The sequence below is a fragment of the Mustela erminea genome, chromosome 7 (genome assembly GCF_009829155.1).
Source record: "Mustela erminea isolate mMusErm1 chromosome 7, mMusErm1.Pri, whole genome shotgun sequence".
NCBI lineage: Eukaryota > Metazoa > Chordata > Mammalia > Carnivora > Mustelidae > Mustela > Mustela erminea.
In genome coordinates, this window is record NC_045620.1 from 38502952 (window position 1) to 38526071 (window position 23120).

Below are 23120 nucleotides of genomic sequence, written 5' to 3' on the forward strand. Positions count from 1 at the left end.
AATTATGGGCTATGCATGATTTTTGTTTGTTATTTATTCTTATTATTTTCCCTAATTTCTATAATAAATGCCATTTTCCCCCCAACAGGTTTATTGCCTGACTTTAATATTACACTCCTGTATCACAATACTTTCTCTTATAGCAAGATAGTAAAGAGCAACACAGAATCTCCCATAACAGGATTTGGTCCCACTTACTTCCCTATACCTGAGTTCATGAGTTGGTAAGGGAGACTGAACTAATGAGTGCTACATGTGTTTTATTCATCTAACCTTCATCACACATTTAGTATTTTCACTTCAGCTCTAGTGATAAATGGCAGCCTTTAAACTAAGAAAATTAAAAATATGCAAACATAGGAGTGCCTAGGAGGCTCAGTCTGTTAAGTGTCTAACTCTTCATTTTGGCCCAGGTCATGATCTCAGGGGCTGTGAGATCAAGTCCCACATCAGGCTCTGCACTGGGCATGGAGCCTGCTTGAGATTCTCTCTCTTCCTCTGGAAGCCCTCATCCCTCTTCCTCTCTTTAAAAAAAAAAAAAGCATACGTAATAGCCCCCAAAAATCCTGTTGTCAAATCATGTTTTAGTTCCAAAAGTTAAGTAACAAACTGAAGTGTTTACAATAAAGACAGGGAAATAAAACTTTATCAACTCTTGGCTGACATTTAAGATATATCGTCATCATTTCAAGACAATTTTTAATCCTTTTTTATCTTTGTCTCAATTTAATAGTGACAGTACAATAATTAAAAGAACATTATGTATCCAATTTTTTATGCAGTTTTCAAAGGTAGAGTTTTAATATAGTGTTCAAATGGTAGAAGATTATAATTCCTCCACAGGACCTTAAAGTGAGATTAGGATTTTAAAGTATAACTCTTAATCTCACAGATATTGCTCTTTTTGGGGAGACTTTATTTCTTCTAAACAACTCTAACCTCAGTTCTAATACAAAGAGCCCCCAGAGGGGGAAAATGAAGTTGCAATTACAGAAGAGACATAACCCACATTCCCAGGCAGCCTGCATACATGAGTACAGGATCAGCGGCAACAAAAGCTCACATTCAGTACCACTGGCACACCACACATCTCCAAGGATTACCGATGATTGTGAAGTATTTATGTCGTCTTATAAATGCTGCCATTCACTCTCACTGTGGCTAGTGGGCATCTGAAAAATCTTTCAACACATCCCCTGTTAGAAGTCCACAGGGACAGATAAGTAATGAGGAAAGGCCTTTCCAAATTTAAAAGGAAACATTTGGTACTTCAGTTTCCAGTATTGCAACATCTCTTTTTCAACAAAGGAATTTATTACATAGTACGTCACCTTTTCCCTGTCGGAGGATTTACTGCCAATTTTGGAGTTAGGTTACTTCTGGTTTTCAAGCCTGTCTTGTGAAATTAAAGAGAGGACTGCCTTAAAAGTGATAGAACACACATGATTTCAGTCTTCACAGTGTCCCCACGGTTATCAAACCTGGAACCTATTATATGCAAGAAGAAAACATAAGGAGCTTTATAAAGAGATGAAATAAGTAGTGAAGATGTCTAATCCAGTCAAGTCTAAAGGTTACATTCACCAATACATATTTAGTGTTTCCTCAATATTCAGTTCTCTCTAACACATAACCCGTCAGCACACTTAAGATATTTATAGTAATTGATCAGAAGCAACTCAAGCTTTTCCAAAATTTTTGATCAATAATAAACAACCATAAGAGAAACCAATTTTATAAATTAGTTTCTAGAGATCTCATCTTTTACAAACTAGGATGTGATTAATATATTCTTTAGCATTTCAAAATTACTTGAAGTACAGAAAAATATATTAGAACAGTTATAATTAAACATAGGAAAACTCTCATTTACAGCACACTGCCAGGAATATGCTACATACATTAAATGCCTGATAATTATGACTTATTATCACTATTGTCAATTTTATTGAGAAGGTATAACCAAACCACAAAAGATTCACCTGTCTGAGTAAGAGGTAGCTACATAAATGAGAAGAGTTGCAGTTCTATGAATGTCAATACTTACACAAATTTTAAAAACAAAGAAAAAGCTCCAACAAAAATGAGTAGTGAAAGGCCTTTATCCAATCTGCCATATAAAAAAGAGTCTGTGGTTAACAGCACAGGGGCACCCTCTCCCAGAGCTGGAGCCACCCCTTCTTTCCCTTGTTTCTCCTTGTCAAATTCACGTCTCAATGTGGGAATGCACCCCATATTCATTCTGAGTGTGTGTAAAGATAATAAAATAGTATCTTGTTCTCTGACTTAAATATTCTAAATTTAGTTATCTAAATTACAACACTCTGATTAGAGCACCTGGGACAAATGGTGCCAAGCAGGGGGAAAAAAATCAGAGAAAAACTACCTCACTACAAGTGATGTTCTTAGCTATGATGGAACCCCTAAAATCCTATCACTGCTGTTGCATTTGTCTGGGAAACATACTATATGCATAAGCATTAGACTTATCTACATTTGAAACTTCATTAGGGCAGTAGACACAAAAGAAGCATCACTGTTCGTAATGTTAAGTTGATGCTCTTATACATCTTCTACCCAGAGTCCTGTTCCATTAGAGAGAAAACCCCAGATGAGGAGAACCACCTCCAGGTGTAGAACCTGAAATGCCTCACTGAAGATCTCCATGCCTCAGCTTCCTCACTGGAAAAAATAAATGGCTTAGCTTAAATGGTCTTAAATTCCTCATAAGAAAAAATTTTATAGCTGTAAGTACTTTTAAAACTTCAATAACATTCCAATTAGAATTTAGTTGAGAGGCTTGCAATGAGCAGACAACTTATGGGAAACACCTTATAAAATGCTGTTAATTAATAAAGTAACATGTTTAGATTAAATTCACCTATAGAGAACTTTCTTTTTTAAGGGGAAAAATAAAAGGTCATGACTCAGAGACTCACCATTAATTGATTATTACTATGTATCTGGGTCTTTCACAAACATCACTTTATTAAAGCTTTACAATTAACTTGTAAGGAAGGTATTGGAACCCCCACTGGGCAAATAAGAAAAAAGTAAATTGGAAAAACAAAGAGTCTAAGATCCAATTCTTATAACTCTAAGTAACATGCTTGTTCCATGGTGGTCCACCAATAAAGAAATCATGCTAATACCATCATGCAAAAAAAGGAGATAGAGAAAACCTCAAAAGCCTCAAAAAGCTAAGTAAAGATCAAAGTAACAATTACCTACAGAAAAAGAGCACAACAAAACTTGATACCAACACTTAGGACTACAAACAGCTCCCAGTTTAAACCACAACATCTTTGAAACAATCACTAATCAAGTCCCAAAGGAATAATATTAAAGTCGGAGGGATGCTTGGGTGGCTCAGTCAGTTAAGCGTTTGCCTTTAGCTCAGGTCATGATCCTAGGGTCCTGGGAATGGGTTGGGCTCCTTTCTCCCTCTCTCACTCCCCCATCTGTGCTTTCTTGCTCATTCTCTCTCTCTCTCTCTCTCTCTTTCTGTGTCAAATAAATAAATAAAATCTTTAAAAATAACAATAATAATATCAACATTGGAGATTTCATTTTGCAACAAGGCCATAGTGTGCATTTTATGAGTAAAAAAAGCCAAGATGCAGTTATAAACATCTACAATAACATAGGTGCAATGTAAAATAGTTCAGTACACATATTGATGATATATATTTACAAAGCCTTCAAGCAGAACATAAGCAAGACAGTTATACTATACCATAAATTTAACCTGTAACTACTAAGCTGGCCATATATACTAAATATTTAATTAATAATTTCTTTTTTTTTTTTTTAAAGATTTTATTTATTTATTTGACAGACAGAGATCACAAGCAGGCAGAGAGGCAGGCAGAGAGAGAGAGAGAGAAAGAGGGAAGCAGGCTTCCTGCGGAGCAGAGAGCCCGATGCGGGGCTCGATCCCAGGACCCTGAGATCATGACCCGAGCCGAAGGCAGCAGCCCAAACCACTGAGCCACCCAGGCGCCCCTAATTAATAATTTCTTAATGACAAAACTTAGAAGTAATTTATGGGGGTGATTTGAATGGCCACAGCCTCTTTAAAAACTGAAAAAGGAAGTCTGAGTTGATGTCATTTCTCAATAAATTTCTCTGTACAAAGGAGAGGCAATATAAATCATTTCATCATTTTTAAAGTTGTATTCAGAGCTTAAAAACAACATTCAGTTTTAGAGGCCTCACAGAGTATGACAGGGAAAAAGTTCTAAATCTCTTCACTAGTCACTGCTTATCCCTTTCACTAGTCAACAATGTCAAGGTAGTTCTGACATTGGAGAAAGACACAAAAGTTCTGAAGGTGAGAGAGGAAAATGGTAATCATATTCATTTGTCTAGATTAGAGTAGAATTTAAGGAATAACAGTTAAAAAAAAAAAAAAGAAAGAAAAGGGTCCAAAAGCTATCTTACCACCAACTAGCAGAAAAACCATATAAGCAGATAAAAGAAGGGAAAAGCAAAATAGGTAAGCCACCTCAAATAAAACATCTAGTAAAAGGCCAATAGACAATATAAAATTTAGCATCTCTCTAGGTTTTCATTTGACATCATTATTAAGAAATAATGCTAGCTAAAGAAGAAAATACAGGGTGCCTGGGTGGCTCAGTGGGTTAAGCCGCTGCCTTCAGCTCAGGTCATAATCTCAGGGTCCTGGGATCAAGTCCCACATCAGGCTTTCGGCTCAGTAGGGAGCCTGCTTCCCTCTCTCTCTCTCTCTGCCTACTTGTGATCTCTCTCTGTCAAATGAATAAATAAAATCTTAAAAAAAAAAAAAAAGAAGAAAATACATTCATTTGTATTACTTGCTTAAACTTTTATTTTAACCATGATACTTACTACAATTTTATTCAAAAGTTGTCTAAGACTGTGCTTCCTAAGGCGTAAGAGTTATCTTTGCCTAAAATTAAACACTCTCAGGAAATTCAGAGAATTTTCCATGAAAAACCATGTATAGATTCCATAGGGTCCACAAATCCCAAATTAAGAATCCACACAGCTATGGCTTTATTTCAAAATCTATAAGCATATGATTATAAATCAGGAAACTAAACTTTCACTTCGATTGCCAATAAAAAAATATCTTCTGCTGGGATCATGAACTCCATGTGACAAAGGCAATAGTGACACTATCATTACCTAGTGGCTAACATGGAAATTGCAGTGAAAATACCAAAATTAGATTATCATGTTAGACTCATACTATTTCCAATAAGAAATAAGGATCCTTGGAGAATTGCTGGTTCTGGGCCTGACTAAGGCCGTGTCCAAGAGGAGTAAGAGAGGTCTTGTTCTCCCTAAAAGCAAGAAAACTATCAAAGATAGCTATGTCAAAGAGAAGTGAATCAAACTTAAATATATTTTTTTCTAAGATTTTATTTATTTATTTGACAGAGAGAAATCACAAGTAGATGGAGAGGCAGGCAAAGAGAGAGAGGGAAGCAGGCTCCCTGCTGAGCAGAGGACCCTGAGATCATGACCTGAGCCAAAGGCAGCAGCTTAACCCACTGAGCCACCCAGGCACCCCAGAAGTGAATCAAACTTAAAGGGGCTTTTATGGACAAAAGATGGAACAATTTTACCAGCAAAAAGAATGATGGTTCTAAATTACTTAATGTCAATTACAAACAAGATTGACTCAATCCTCTGTATTAGATGTATGAAATGTGCTCCTTTTTAGTAGCAAATATTTTCTTCAATCTCATCTGTGTTCCAAACATAATGTTTACCATATAATCTATGATTATGAACATATGAAAAAACAAGAAATGTGTCTTATACATTAGAGAAGGAACAGCCAACAGAAACAGGCTACTAATGACTCCAATGTTGGAATTATCACATGAGAACCTTAAAATAATTAGGATAATTATTTTATGTAACTACTTAATAGAAAAGAGGGAACTTTTCAAAAAAATATGGGAAATCTCAGCAAAGAAAAAATTCAAATATGAACCAAATAAAATAAAATAATAAAATAAAAAATATACTATAAAAAAATGAAAAATGCATTCAACAGACATAGAGTAAATAAGAGACAGCTAAAGAAAAAAAAAAATCAGTGAACTTAATAATAGTCATGAGAAACTACCCATACTGAAACACAAAGAGGAAAAGAATGACTAAAAATGGAACAAAGCACCCCAGATCTGTAGGAGAATACCAAAGGCACACAATGGCAATCCCAGAAGTAGAAGACAGGACAAAGCAGAAGAAATGTCTGAAGATACAATGGCTGAGAATTTTCCAACCCTGACAAGTGAAATTAACTCAATAACCTGGGAAGCTCAGCAAAACCTAAGAAAGATAAATACGAACAATATCACACATTGGGTCATATAGTCAAACTGCTGAAATCCAAAGGTAAAATATTAAAAACAGAAAAAAAAATATTTCACACAAGGGGACAACTTCCCACCAGAAACAATGAAACTGAAAAAGACAACAGCAAAACAACTGAAGAAAGAAAGAAAAAAAAAAAAACAACACAGACAACATAGAATTCTCTGTGCTGAGAAAATAACCTTCAAAAATAAAGGGAAAATAAAGACATTTCAGTTAGATAAAGATGATAGACTCATCACAAGCAAAGCTGAACTATAAAAATACTAAAAGCATTCTTTGGGTTAAAAAGAATACAGGAAGCTTGGTATTAGGAATAAAGAGCAAGAACATCAAAAAGAGGAGCTAGATGGATAAAAATTGTTTTTAATTTTAAAAAGCTATTAAGTATGTGTGCATGCATATATTTGTTTGCAAATTTCTTTAAAAGATAACAGACCACCCAAAAAAACAAATAATCCAATCAAGAAATGGGCAGAAGAAAGAAATGGCCAACAGACACATGAAAAAGTTCTCAACATCACTCAGCATCAAGGAAATACAAATCAAAACCACAGTGAGATACCACCTCATACCAGTCAGAATGGCTAAAATTAACAAGTCAGGAAATGACAGATGCTGGCGAGGATGAGGAAAAAGGGGAACCCTCCTACACTGTTGGTGGGAATGCAAGCTGGTGCAGCCACTCTGGAAAGCAGTATGGAGGTTCCTCAAAAAGTTGAAAATAGAGCTACCCTATGACCCAGCAATTGCACCACTGGGTATTTACCCTAAAGATACAAATGTAGTGATCCAAAGGGGCACGTACACCCCAATATTTATAGCAGTAATGTCCACAATCGCCAAACTATGGAAAGAACCTAGATGTCCATCAACAGATGAATGGATAAAGATGTCGTGTATGTGTCGTGTACTTGTGTACACACACACACACACACACACACACACACACACAGGAATACTATGCAGCCATCAAAAAACCCAGAAATCTTGCCATTTGCAGCAAGTAGGATGGACTAAAGATTATTATACTAAGCGAAATAAGTCAATCAGAGAAAGACAGTTATCATATGATCTCTCTGATATGAGGAATTTGAGAGGCAGGGCGGGGATCATGGGAAGAAGGGGGTGGGGATGAAACAAGATGGGACCAGGGAGGGAGACAAACCACAAGAGACTCTTAATCTCAAGAAACAAACTGAGGGTTGCTGGGGGGTGGAGGAGGAGGGATAGGGTGCCTGGGTTATGGACACTAGGGAGGGTATGTGCTAGTGTCCATAATTGTGGTGCAATTTGTGCTGCAAATTGTGTAAGACTGATGATTCACAGACCTGTACCCCTGAACACAAATAATTCATTATATGTTGAAAGAAAGAAACAAAGGAAGGAAGAGGCAGAAGACATGAACAGGCCTCTCTGCAAAAAAGACATACAAATGGCCAACAGAAACATGAAAAAGTGCTCAACATCACTCCACATCAGGGAAATACAAATCAAAACCACAACCAGATACCATCTCACACCAGTAAGAATGGCCAAGATTAACATGTCAGGAAATGACTGGTGTTGATAAGGATGAAGAGAAAGGGGAAACCTCCTACACCACTGATGGGAACGCAAGTTGGTACATCCACTCTGGAAAACAGTATGGAGGTTCCTCAAAAAGCTGTAAAATACCCTACAACCAAGCAATTGCACTGCTGGGTATTTACCCCAAAGATACAAATGCAGTGATCCAAAGGGACACCTGCACCTCAATGTTTATAGCAGCAATGTCCACAGTCAAACTATGGAAAGAGCCCAGATGTCCATTGACAGATGACCGGATAAAGATGATGTGGAATATATAAACAATGGAATATTCACATCAAAAAATTTGAAATCTTGCCATTTGCAATGACGTGGATGGAACTAGAGTGTATTATGCTAAGCAAAAAAAGTCACTCAGAAAAAGACAATTATCATGTGATCTCACTCATATACGGAATTTAACAAGCAAGGCAGATGATCATAGGGGAAGAGAGAAAAAGATGAAACAAGATGAAACCAGAGAGGGAGACAAACCATAAGAGGCTCTTAATTTTAGGGAACAAACTAAGGGTTGCTGGAAGGGGAGGTGGGTAGGGGGATGGGGTGGTTGGGTGATGAAAATTGGGGAGAATATGTGTTGTGATGAGTACTGGGTATTGTGTAAGACTGATGAATCACAGATCTGTACTTCTGAAACAAATAATACATTATATTTTAATTCTTAAAGATAATGGACCACTTAAAGTAAAAATAATTTCAAAAATAAACAAAATAAAGTAAAAATAATAATATACATTGTGAGGTTCATAATATGAGCATTAAAATATAGGCCAAGAATTCAAAGGATAGAGAAGAAATAATGAATTTATCCTGTTAAAAGAATCTTACATTGTTTGTGAAGTAAAATATTTTAAAGTAGACTATGGTAAATCAATGATACATATTGTAAACTCCAGAGCAACCACAAAAAAAAAAAAAAGTTGAAATAGAACCAAATATTAATAGACAAGGAAAAAATGAACTACTAAAAAATGTTCAATCCAAAGGAAAATAAGAAAAGAACAGAAAGAACAAAGAAAAGAAAGAACAGATAATGAAAAACTAGATGGTACGATTTTGCCTAATCATATCAGTAATTACATTAAATGTAAATGGACTAAACTCTTTATGTAAAAGGCTTAGATTATCAATCTGGAATAATTTTAAAAGGAGAGGGGTCCCATTTGTTTAAAAAAAACATAATTTCATATAAAAAGCAAAACAGGTTGAAAGTAAAATGGTGGAAAATGATATCCCAGACAAACATTAAGAAAGCTGGTGTGACTGTGTCAATGTTAAACTAAGTAACTGAAACAAAGAGGATTATCTAGAGATAAAAGAAAATATTTTATAATGATAAAATTTATCCAGATTTATTCAGAAGACATAACAATCCTAAACTAATGCACATAACTAATAACTTCTAAGTACAGATCTGTATTTAGAATTCTTTCAAATGTCAGAGCTTCTAAATACAGGAGGGAAAATAATGAATGCAATGGGCTGAAACACATTAAACATATAGAAAATCTACAAATTGATAATTTCACATATGAACAAATAAATAAATGTAAATTTAAAAAGCAAACTCAATAAAATAAAGACTTAATTGGGGTACCCAGGTGGCTCAGTCGCTTAAGCGTCTGCCTTCAGCTCAAGTCATGATCCCAGGGTCCTGGGATCAAGCCCCAAATCAGGCTCCCTGCTCAGTGGGAGCCTGCTTCTCACTCTCGCTATCTCTGTCTCTCTCTCTCAAATAAATAAATCAAATCTTTAAAAAAAAAAAAAAGACCTAATTGAGCATATTAGGAAATTACCTGAGCATCATTTCATTATTTTGAAAATTGATGTATAAATAAAAAGACCTGAGCATCTTTTCTGCCTTTCCTGTATAAACCATACTCTGGGTACCCAAGTATATGATGAGAAAAGCTTTTCTTTTCAGAATAATGATAGCCAATAAATACAGAAGAAATAATAGAATTCCGGGCTATGTTAACACAATGGAGAATTACACAAATGTTAAGATAAATGCACTAGAGTTATAAAGCAAATTTCTGGACAAATACTATAGAAACATAATATTTACCTAAAAAAACAAGTCACAGAGAACTATATACCATATATATCATGCTTCTATAGCTCAATAAAAAAAAAACATAAAACAAAACAAGTAATAAATTGTTTAGGATGCATATATATTAAACTTTTGTTTTCAAGGCAAGTGAATGATACACAATTCAGGACAGTGGGAGGAGAGGCAGAGGTTTGGGAAAGGATAGGAATAGATATAATACAATTACTAATGTTCACTTTAAGCTGATGATAAAAGAGTAAGATATTTTATTTTTATGTTTTATAACTTACATATTCAGTAACACAAGTTTAAAACACTTAGTTTTTAATAAGAAACAAGATAGTCAGTATCTTAAAAATCCTTAAAGGTGTCCACTCCTTTTGGTATATTTTGGTATGTCATAAGGTATATTTCCAGGAATTTGTGTTAAGGAAACAGACAAGTATACAAACATCATGTACAAGAAAATCAATGTTATTTGAACAGCAAAACAAAACAAAACAAAAACAAAAAACCAGGAAATAACTCAATGGTCATTCTAAGAAACTGAAACAATTTTATTAAATAGAATTTTTATAGAATAATTTTACAGCATAGAATTCCATTCAGCTATTTTATAACAATAAAATTACTATTTAAATCACTAACCTAGGAGTTAGTAAATTCCTACTTTATGAGTTAGACCAGAGGTACTTAAGCTGAGCAATCCATGACTATGAATCCCATGAAATTCTACTAGAATTGTGTGTACATTTATGCAGATAACTGTGTTCATGTGCATGTTTCTAGAGAGAGAATCCATAGTTTTTAGATTCTCAAAGGGAACATGGATATTCCAAAAGGAAAAAAGAAACAGTTACTATGTTAGCTAATCTCTAAAGACAGCCTCCAATGAACAAGCTGCCCAGTATTCATGACCTTATGTGCTCCTCTTCTACACTGAATCTGGATTGGCCCTGTGATTCACTTTAACAAGCAGATGCTAGTCCCAGCTCTAAGCCCTAAAGAAGATTGACAACTTTTACTTTTACGCTTTGAGAGTCCTGAGCTACCATGTAAGAAGTCCAGCTACCTTGCTGGAGAGGCCACATTAGAGAGGGAGAAGCCCTGATACTACATGAGAAGAAAGCAAGTCCAAAGCATTCTAGCATGGCACGTGTTGTGATGAGCCATGGATGTTACACATAACTTATGAGTCATTGAACACTGCATCAAAAACTAATAATGTACTACAGAGTGGCTAACTGAACATTTAAAAAAAATTTAAAAAGGGCATTCCAGCACACCAGCTGAGTCCAACCTTCTGGTTGTCCCCACCAACACACCAGCCATGTAAGAAAGCTGTCATGGACATTTAGTTAAGCCACAACCTGAATGCAGCCATGTGAGAATCCCCAAGCGTACTGGCAAAAGACCTGTTCATTTAAGAACTAGCCAACACACACAACCATAAGAAATAAGAAAAGGGCTGTTCTTCTAAACCACAAAGATTGGGGGTGATTCATTAAACAGCAATAGATAACCAATAGTTACAGATGGCTGATTTAGACTGAGTAACTTCACCTAATTAATCACCTAATGTGTTTTAGTATAATGGCTAAAACAAAAGTCAGAAGCTATCCATCAGTGGATATAACATCACTCCTCAGTCACCTGTGTAATCCCTGTCCATGTGGGCATGTACAGGTGTGCACACACACTTGCACACATACAATAATGCCATTTATATAACAGTTTCACTGAACAAAAACAACTTTAGTCATTTTTATTCCATGTACTTTATTTACAAAGGCCCTTTTATAACACATAAATGAAATACAGATCAAGCATCTAACTTTGCCCTTATATTAGGAGATGAAAAGGAGTGAGACCCTTAAATGAACCTTCATTTTAAATATTAAAGTGGTTACTTATGTAAATCACCCTCTAGACTTAAAAAAAAAATAGACTGAGGTTAAGGGAACACATGTTTAAAAGGTATTTTATAATGTTAATAAAATAGCTTTGTATTATGTCATATTAGGACAATTACAATGCTCACTGAACAGAAATACTTTCTCTTTATTAATTTACACAATAATCTTGCAAATGATACTTGAGAGGAAAACAAATTCAAAAAGAACCAGGAATTCTGCCCCAGAACCAAGAAGCAAAGCAGAACATAAACAATAAGAAAAAGGCCAGATCCCATTTCATCTATTCAATTTGAGTGAAATGAAGATATAAACAAACTTTGTGGTGGTGTGTTTTTTTTAATCTACTGCATTTGATTTTTCAAAACAAAAACATCCATTTTCCACAGCCAGCTCTGTGTTAGCCAAAAATAATGGCAAAAGGCAAGGCTTTGGTAAGGACAGATATAAATGACAACTATATATTTTTTAACTCCTTAAATACCTAACCTATAACATTTTAAGTAGAATAATAGCTTAATAAATTCCAACTCAGTCCCTCTTCTTTTTCATATTTCTCTAGTCATTAAGGGAAGAGTCTTTAGATTTTCTAGGTACTCAGGTACTGTTTGATCTTTCTGAACTTGATTTCTCATTTGAAAATGAGAATCACTAGGTAAAAAGTATTTAGCATAGCACCTGCCCACAGCAATTGTTCAACAAATGATATCTATTATTACCATCCTTACTACTCATCACAAAATGATGGCAAGTGCCTAGTTTAGTAGGATACTGGTGGTTACCTATATACCTATTTCCTTCTCCTAACAGAATTCTGATTTTACTCTGCTTTCTACTCCCCCCAACCCACAGTCACAAACATGCCCTATAGGCATATTCTGTGCCCATGATAGGTTTATGGGTAATTTCCCTTTGTCAGTGATTAGTTCAGAAATGGGCATGTGACCCAACATTAGCCAATCACCAGAATGTGAGGAGAGGTCTGCTAGGAAGCTTCTGAAGGAACTGTTCCTCATTCCTGGAAAAGAACTATCAAGAAAAGATGTGTTTTCTTTCCTTCTAGAGATTTTTGTGTGATCAGTTTTCCTGGCAAGGCAGTAGCCCTTCTGCCATCAGCCTAAGGAAGAAGTCAACAATGACAATAGCGGAGGAGAACGAGGTCCTTGGTATCATCAGGGGAGCTCCTGAACCAACCAACCCTGGAGTCCTCCTACCTCTGAACTTCCTCGTATGTGAAATCATATCATTTCTTCCTGCTGAAACAAGTTCAAATTGTGATTTTTTTGCCACTTATAGCCCAAAGCACACTAATTACTTCAGTAATGGAAAGGCAGGAAAACTGTAAAAGATTTTATCAAGACTAAACTAAAATTAAACCACCCTTCTCTTCAAAAGAACAGAGCCTCTACCATGAACACATAAAGCTCTTGAATAGGCAGGAGCACTGGCTGTGGTTTACTAATGTGCAACAACTAAGTCATTTTGGCAATCAGACTATATGACAGTGCTTCAAATAGGCAAAGGGTTACTGAATTCAATTCAACAGATAATTTATTGAATATCAATGATATCATAGAGCCACCTCATTTTGTAATGAAGAACAACCATATAAGTCACATGAATGCTATCTCATGGCCCCAGTGACCATGGAGGGAATAAATCCGCAGGAATGAGTGAAGGAAGAAGAAAGAGAGAGAAGGAGGGAGGCTGCAGAAAAGAGAAGAAACACATTTGAGCTCAATCCTAAAAGATGAACCAGATTTCTGGGAAGTGATTCTAAACAGAAGCAGAAAGAGAAACATGTACTCCTTTCTCAAGAAATTGTGCTAACTTGTTTATGTTGCAATGACAGCTATAAAGAAATGAAGTAAATGATGACAGTAGGACTTTATAGCAAGAGTTTATTTTGTGGATCATAATAAAACTTACCTGTGCAATTTGCACAGTGAGTTGCTAATATTCATGAACTTGAAGACATGAGCAGGATTTAATATGCAAAAGTTGCGTGTGAGGAAAGCCCAGAACTATACCACAAACCCAAGGCTGTGCCCAGATACAAATAATTCTGATGTGAAAAGCTGCAAAAAGGAACTGCTGCTAAGATGTGAAGCAAAGTCAAAGGAGGTAAGACAAATTGGAAAAGTGAAGATGTATATGACAAACACAAGAAAAATATTTCAACTGAGAAGATTATACTTCTATATTCTACTAAATTTACTTTGGCATAAGTATGAAAGCTTAACAGGTAAAGGAGGCAAATCTAAATTTTAAGGATAATGAAGGACTCAAATGAAACAAATGCTCAGTAAATTTTAAATATTTATTGTCCTCTGACATGAATTTTACTACATATCTCAGCTACACTGGGCAAATACTCTCATATTTCTGAGAACACACCATCACATCATAGCAGAATTCAAGCAGATTATCATTCCATCACCAACATTAGCAAATAAAGACTAATATGACAGATGACAACACACAATTTACCAAGGTATTATAAAGAACCAGGAAAACATTGTCATGTAAAGCTAGAAGAGAGAGAAAGAAAGGGAGTAAACAGAACTCCTTAGCATGATAATACATACAACACTGAGTCCCAACTAACAGATGATGCAATATTACAAAGTGATAATCTTAATGATAATTAGCATATCCTGTTTGTCTCTCTTCCATAAAAAGATGTTCTGATCCGGGCACTGGTGGACATACCCTTCTAACCTGCTCCCTCCATTACAATTCAAACCCAAGTCTGATTCCCAAACCCACGATATCCTGCACCCCAAACTGCCTCCAGCATGTAACGTGCTCTTACATTCAATGTGGGTATATGTAGACCTAAAATACCACTGTATAATTTTAATAAACTTTCTAATTCTTTAATATCTAACTCAGCTTTTTTAACATGTCTCTCCATCCTTTCATCAAGCCAGTGGTTATTAAAATCTTTTTTATCAAAGCCAAAAGACAAATACAACACACAAATAAATATACTTTTTCATGATATGAACAAAACATTCTGAAAATAAAAATATAAGGTATCCTTTGGTCACAATGTGTTGTACTGGACTCAATCATACTGTGATTCACTATTGAGAACCATGACATGTATTCAATAACAAGTTAATAAAAATGCAAGCTGTTTCTACATTTTACATTATCTCTACTTTTTCTATATGATTTGCCAGTAAATCTTTTTGCCCAAATTAACCAGTCACCACGGAAAAATAGAACACATTTGATTCAGCATTATGTCTTTCTGACTCCCCTATGAGCACCTTTTAGAGTTAGCAGTTACCTCTGTTTGCAACAAGAACCTCAGCTAGGGCTAGGCACATCCCAGAAGAATCTGGAAACATAAATAACGTTTCTGCCAGCACACTGATCCTATCTCAGTGGCCCCTTATCCACTGATACCCTGACCTGTGAGTTCACTTGTTCCACTGTTAACATTCTCAGGGATACCTAGGGTCTAGGATATACATCAGATCTCTTTAGCTTTTGATCCACCAAACACAATATGGGAAGAGACTGGTAAATTTTATGGGATGAGAGTTATAGGCAAGGCACAGCTGGGAGACAGCACTACCCTGCCCCTCGAAATGTTGCCTTACTACTTCAAGTATGATCTGTGGACTAGCAGCCCTGGCATCAGCTGGGAACTTGTGAAAAATGCAGAATATCAGGCCCTCCCAGACCCACTGGGTCATACTATGCCATTTAACAGGTGATTCATACATGCTAAAGTGTGAAGAGAGTAGGTGTTTTTTAAAAATAGCCTGAGAGACTATTTCTGAAGATACAACATTAAGATTATTATCCCAAACAACTCTCAGAAATAGAAAGTCTAAGCCAAGGTTGAGGTCTAAAGAACCAAGTACCTTACACTGAAAATGTCCAGGATAAACCTTACAACGAACCAAAGACCCATACTTCAAGCATCTGAAGGCTAAAGCCCTGAATTCCCTGGGCATCATTTTTTCATAACAGCTTGCCAACATCAGACATACTATGCACCTTCAGAAAGTGATGAGTTATACCATGTACAACTTTCATAGCAACAAATTATCAATTTACAAAACTCAAAGTCAACATACTGTGCCTCACAGTTATCCAAGCTGGCAAGACTTTAAAGTACACACAAATCTGAATAATGCGTTGGAAATATTTGATTTATGTTAAACAGCGCTCTGGAATTTAAACAGTCGTATGCTCAACCAAACCCTATTCCTAGCCAATCGGTTCGCTGATCAGCTTACACATATCGTTCCAACATACACTGCCCAGCTATGTTTAATATTCGAGATTTTTAAAGACCTTTCTGTGTTTTTTAAATAAATCTTATTTCAAGTAAATTTCCTGAGCTGAAAAGAACCACCACCACCACAACAAAATAATACCAAAAATGGCTCTGTTCGATAAAAGGCACTGCCTGTATTGAGTGAACTCTGCCTCTAACAAGAGCCTTCTACAGAGGGAACTAAGATGGCAAAGCCACGAAGGCCTTCAGTCCAGTAAGGAGCACGAAGCAGCGTGTCAGAAAGAAATTGTTTTTCTGCTCCTTTTGATGGGTTATGCTTTCAAGTCAGGAAATTAGAAACAGGTGTGCCAGAGGGCACACACATCCTCGCTCCACACTGAAAAACACGCGTTTTCAATTTTCAAACATGAAAGAGACTCCTGTTGAATGAAAGAAGAAATGAAAATCCAGCTCTGTTTCTGTGAACCATATGAAGGGAGCTTAGAAAGCCTTTGACAAGTTGCTCCACTTACACCCTCTCGAACTGACAGCAGGTAGTAGTCGACAATAGGAAAGAAAAGGCATTCTTTCAAGTGAAAACAATCAAAGGGAGAATTACATTAAGGATCACAGCACTGACATTTTAACCCATCACTTGATCTTATGCTTCTGTTTCTACCATTTCTTCACCTTCTGTTTTAAAATTAGAAGTCTGTTCTTTCACAAAACAACAACAAAGCAATGCAAAATAAGTATTTGGCGAGAAAGGAAGGAGGGAGGGAAGGAAGAAGGGAGGGAGGGAAAGAGAGAGAGTGAAAGAAAGAGAGAGAGAAAGAAAGAAAGAAAGAAAGAAAGAAAGAAAAGAAGGAAGGAAGGAAGGAGGAAGAAAGATTTGAGAAAGTACGAACATCAAAAGAACATCTTGGAGTTCACATGATCCACTATAACCCAACTCTAAATAATCTTGTTCAAAGAAAGATTTACTATTCTTCATGATGTTCTGAGCTCTTCTAGGGTGCTGGAAACATTTCAGTGAGTATATGCTAAACTTAAAGGCAACTGGTTTGGTTGGGATTTGAGGGAAGAAGGATGTACTCATGGCAGCTGAACAGTCAAGGCATCACGTGCACCAAGGTGCCTGCCAGTGACCCTCTGGGGGGCACTGCAGTGCACACTCCTTAGGTGAATGGATGCAGCAAAACCCCATCCAGCACTAGCAAGCCTTTAGTATATCCAATATATCACCATATTTCTATACTGGCAATGGGAAACTTTCCTACACAATCAAGTATGGCCATAGATTCCATGCCCTTATAGGACACGGAACATCATGACTTCTCTTTCACCATTCCCAGACTATAGCACAGGATAAGAGCCTCTAAAATAGGTACCGTTTTATAACAATAGAGCAATTACAAGTCATCTTACATAAGAGCAAAATACCTGCACTCATGCATGCATGAAAAGACATCATTCATATTCCTTAAAATTATGTTTCAAAGAATATTTAATGACACATTGTTTATTATACAATATTAAATAAACAAACCATAACACAAGCTGAACAGTTTTGCCATTTTTGTTTTATCTACCAGAAATCTACCAAAAGTATTAATACTGCTTACAACAGGATGGCAAAATTATCAGTTTCATTTTCCAAATTTTTTTCAATAAGCATGTGTTTTCACAATTAGGAAAAAATGCACTCACTTTAAACCTCTAAGATTCATGATAATCAAAGCTGTCATACTAAACTGGTTTCCCGGGAAATGACCTAGCATAATTGAGAATTCCACTTTATTTTGAACCATCAGTGACTTATGTAAAAAGCAGGAAATAATATATTAATAGTTCATCTGATATGAAATGACGTAATCAGAATAAGGAACAGTCTCAGAATAGAATTCCCATCCCAGATAATTACTTTAGTTCTTAGAAATGTGCTGGTAGTTTAAATACTCTGTTATCTCTAAAGGAACAATATTTCTTTCCCCCATCCCCGCCAATGAAACAATCCAAGGAGTCAAGTGCTTTTAAGATGATGATGTTTACAAATGTTAAGGTTTTATCTATGCTCACATCTAGAAGTTACAATTCACAAAAAAAGATTTCTCATGGCATGATTCTCAACCCTACATCTTACAAACCAAATTATTTCAGCTTAAGTATCTGTTCATTACCCTGAGCCCCTGAAGATTCTTCTTAAGTGAAACAAATTATGCAACAGTAGCACTGCCTAATAAGGCAGATAAAGGAAGCAGAGCAGGCTGAAGAGTCTGGATTCCAACTCAGTAGAACAGCAATGTATTTAACTTATTGACCAGTTTTGCCTTCCACTGTCTAAATCACTGTTAATCATTCCAGAACAACCTCAGAGATGAAAGATTTATCTTCCAAATGTATGAGTGGGTCCCTAATCAAAAAGATCCCCACTTCATACAAAAGAAAATTTAAATACTAAGTCAAGGCCATCTAGGGACTCTAAATTAAACTCCACACACCTTGCACTCACCCCCTACTTAAGCATCTTCCATTCTCACCAGAATAACCACTCTCAACACTTCCCTTACCCTCCTCTCAGCCCTTGACCCAGCACACTTCACCTGTTATGGACTAATGCTTTGTGCCCCACCCTAACCCCAGCAAATTCATATGTTGGAGCCCTTATCTTCTGTGTGATGGTATTTGGGGAGAGGTAATTAGGGTTAGATGAAGTCATGAGGATGGCACAAGAGCCCTCTCTCCTTCTCTCTCTCTCTCTTTCCCTCTCTCCCTCTTTCCCTCCTTCTACCATATGAGGGTATAGCAAAAAGGCAGTTGTCTGCAAGCCAAAAAGAGTTCCCTCACCAGGAAGCGAATCTGCTGGCACCATGATCTTGGACTTCCCATCCTCTAGAGCTGTGAGAAATAAATGCCTATTGTTTAAACCACACAGTCTATGGTATTTTGTTACAGTAGCACAAGCTAAGACACTACCCCCATTGTATTTATTTGTTCATATTCAATTCATTCAACAAACATCATCGGGGGCTTCAGATAAGCACCATCCACATACCCGTGAAGAAAACTGATGGAAATCCCAGTCTTCATGGAGTTTTGGAGTAAAGCAGGGTTGAAAATAAAAATAAAATAAATAGGTGACATATAAAATTAGATAATGATAGGGGCACCTGAGTGGCTCCATGGATTAAGCCTCTGCCTTCGGGTCAGGTCATGATCTCAGGGTTCTGGGATCGAGCCCCACATTGGGCTCTCTGCTCTGTGGGGAGCCTGCTACTCCCTCTCTCTGCCTGCCTCTCTGCCTTCGTGTAATCTCTGTCAAATAAATAAATAAAATCTTTTTAAAAATTAGATAATGATATACACTATGAGAAAAAAATACAACATGGAAGGAGAATGTTGGCTGAGAAAATTTACATGTTTAAATAGGGTGGTGAGGAAAGATCTCAGTAAGAAGGTAAAAACATCTGAATAAAGAGTTTATAAAGGGGGAAGCAGCAGCTTCAGCTACTGAGGGCAGAGAGATAACAGAAAAGGAAGGAACTCGTGTAAAGGTCCTAAGGGGGTAGTATGCATGGCATATTTAAAGTACAGTAAAGCAGCCAATGTAGCTAGAACTGAATGAGCAAAGAAAGAAAACCAAAAGTTGAAGTCTGAGAAGAAAGTGGGCAACACCATATATAAGGCCTCAGAGGCCCTTCGTAAGGACTTTGGCTTTTCCTCTGAGTAAGAAGGTTAGTGACTGGACAGTTCAAAGAAGAAGTATGACATGATTTGACAGGTTAGACCACCAACTCTTGTTGGTACAGTATTTCCAAGGGGAGTAAGCCATTCAAATAACTGTGTTAAGTGCTGCTTATGGGATTAAAAGATGACCACTGGATTTTGGAGGTGATTATTTATCTGGACAAGAACAGATTGGTGAGGTGGTGGTAGTAGAGGGAAGGCCTGACTGATGTAAAAAATAGAGGAGAGGAGAGAACTGAGAAAAAATACTGAAATTTAGGTAGAGACAACTCCTTGATGTTTCACCTTGAAAGGCTGAAAGGTAAGAGTGGGAAGAGAGGCTGAACTCCAACGTGACCTAAACACAGAGTCCTGAGTAAAACAGGGGTTTTATTCAGAACATTAATCAGGAGGCTAAGCCACAAAGAATGCTTACAACATACAAAGAATACTAAAGAGAAATCATAGCTAGTCTTAAAGAGGAGGCAAAAGCATGGATTCCTACCTGCCTCCCCACCCCTTCTGGGCCCCCAGAGAATGATGACCATATAGTACATGTGGATGTCTCAGCAATGGTCAGCCACTGGCTCCTGCATTATGTAACTCTACTCTTGTGAGGAAGGCTACTTTAAACCTCTGACAAAGGTCCCTGGGGAGGAGTTTTGCAGCACAGACTTAAGAGACAATCTCCCACAAAAGGGCAGAGGAAGGACTGCTGCGTTAGGCTGAAGAACCAAGAAAGGGTAACATGAATTCCCAGCCCGAAAGGAAGAGTGCCAGCTCAGAATCACTGACTCACAAATATTTAGGCAAAGCCCAGTTTCATTTTTTGCATTTTTTATCACCCCAGCCCTTGAACCTTCTCCTGGCAAGACATTGCCATATCGTCACCACCCTCAGGGTTCTAGAACTACCCAGAGTCAAACCCTAGAAAATCAAAGAACCTACAAAATCAGAAATCACTGGGTCACATACCAGAAACGAAGTAACAGAGCTTTCTTCATGCTAAAACACTTTAAGGAAGGAGGATTGAAGCCTGTGACTCCTAACTCCACTCAGCTGCCATCTAACCCCTGGACTCACTATTTCTCTTTAAGGAAAAAATATACTGCACAGACAAGGAAAGATATACCAATGCTAAGGTTAAGCAGAGCATAAACTTAATCTCCTTCTTTTTTCCTCCTTCTGATCTTCTAATCCTCAATCTGTTCTTCCTTTCCATAGCCAGAGAAAGACCACAGATGCATCTGACATTATGCATCTGACATGTTACTGAAAAATTATGTGTGATTCTGACTTTGGCAAATTGAATCAAATCTTAAAGTACTATTTAAAGAAATTCCATGATGAATAATCTTTTTTGAAATGACATCCATCCTTCCAGAAGAGGGAAGACTCACAAATGCATTTAGTGAAAAATATCTGACATATAACACTATGTAATTTAAGGTTTACAACATGTTAATTTGATACATTCATATATTGTAATATGATTGCCACTGTAGCAATAACTAGCACCTCTATCACATTACATAATTATCCTTTCTTTTTAGTAATTGTAATAATTAAGTTCCAGTCTCTTGGCAACATTGATGATTATAATAATCATCATTTGTCTTAATTTTAATTTGTCTAGTAAGCACTAAATGCAAGGCCCTATGCCAAGCACTCAGGAAACACAAACATACCCACAGATCCCCTTTTCTCAAGAGCTTATGCCACTGCTTAAGAAAGCCTAAATAGTTATTTTCACACACACACACATACACACACAACTGGGAATAAGAAAAGTTTTTATTAAAGTTCATCAATTCTAAAGTATATTTTTTTCCACGTTCAAAATGTTCTGAAATCAGTCCACACATTATAATTGATGGCATCCTCCCATGGCTGCTTTCCAGGCTGCAGCTGTGACATAGTGACCACTGCCTCTAGAAGGAAGTAAGCTGATCCTGTTGTCGACCCTTCAGTGGAGTTGTGCGCCATGCTGGAACTACAAGTTTTGAGCTGAGTTGTCACTTACCATGTATTCAAAAAATATTACAGTATATTGCAGAATTGAAACAAAAAGTAAGCATGAGCATAAGAAGGCATGGAAATAGCAATGGTACATGACATTGTTATCAGTGCAGCAAATGTTTCTTGTTGGAGGAATACTACAAATTCTATATTTTCTTGTAAAGTAACAACCATGTGTTAAGAGAGATGAGAAAAAAGTGTGTCCTACTATGACTGGCAGTCTTTATCCCCCTTAGTATATGTATCATATTGGTATATTTTAGTCCTGGATAAGATACTAAATATAGAGGCAATAAAAGCAAAAATAGGTAAGTAGGACTATATCAAACTAAAAAGTTTCTGCACAAGAAATAATCAAAAAATGAAAAAGCAGCCTATAGAATGGGAGAATATGGGGGCGCCTGGGTGGCTCAGTGGGTTAAGCCTCTGCCTTCGGCACAGGTCATGATCTCAGAGTCCTGGAATTGAGTCCCACATTGGGCTCTCAGCTCAGCAGGGAGCCTGCTTCCCCCTCTCTCTGCCTGCCTCTCTGTCTAGTTGTGATCTCTCTCTCTCTCTGTGTCAAATAAATTAATTAATTAATTTAAAAAAAAAAAAGAATGGGAGAATATGTTTACAAACCATATATCTGATAAGGGGTTAACATCCAAAAGATATGAGAAACTCCTACAACTACAACTCAATAGCAAAAAACCAAATAGTAAGATTAATACATCAGCAAAGGACTTGAATAGACATTTCTCCAATCACGAGACATCACCTCATACCCATTACAAAGGCTAGTATTGAAAGGATAAAAGATAAAAAGGCTGGTGAAGCTGTAAAGATATTCACAGCCTTGTACACTGTTCATGGGATTGTAAAATGGCACAGCTGCTACGAGCAACAGTATGCAGGTTCCTCAAAAAATTAAAAATAGGACTATTATATGATCCAACAACTCTACTTCTGGGTATCTATCCAAAAGAATTGAAATCAGGATCTTGATGAAACATCAGTACCTCCATGTTCACTGCATCATTATTCATAATAGCCGAGATGTAGATATCACCTAAATGCTAACCAACAGATAAATGGATAAAGAAAATGTGGTATACATGTACAACAGAATGTTATTCAGCCTTAAAAGAGGAAATCCCTCCATATACAACATGGATAATCTTCAAAGATACTATGCAAAGTAAAGTAAGCCAATCACAGAAGG

The 23120-nt window shown here is 36.7% G+C and overlaps 1 protein-coding gene and 1 long non-coding RNA gene across 10 annotated transcripts in view; one reads left to right on the forward strand and one right to left on the reverse strand.

The window, feature by feature from the left end:
- Positions 1 to 23120, reverse strand: part of TASP1 (taspase 1) — a 264514-nt gene that overhangs the window by 121502 nt on the left and 119892 nt on the right. The window lies entirely within an intron of this gene.
- LOC116595272 lies at positions 14 to 21390 on the forward strand. Its single transcript, XR_004287598.1, has 3 exons — positions 14 to 24; positions 2026 to 2035; positions 21310 to 21390. It is a non-coding gene; the product is annotated as an uncharacterized LOC116595272 (long non-coding RNA).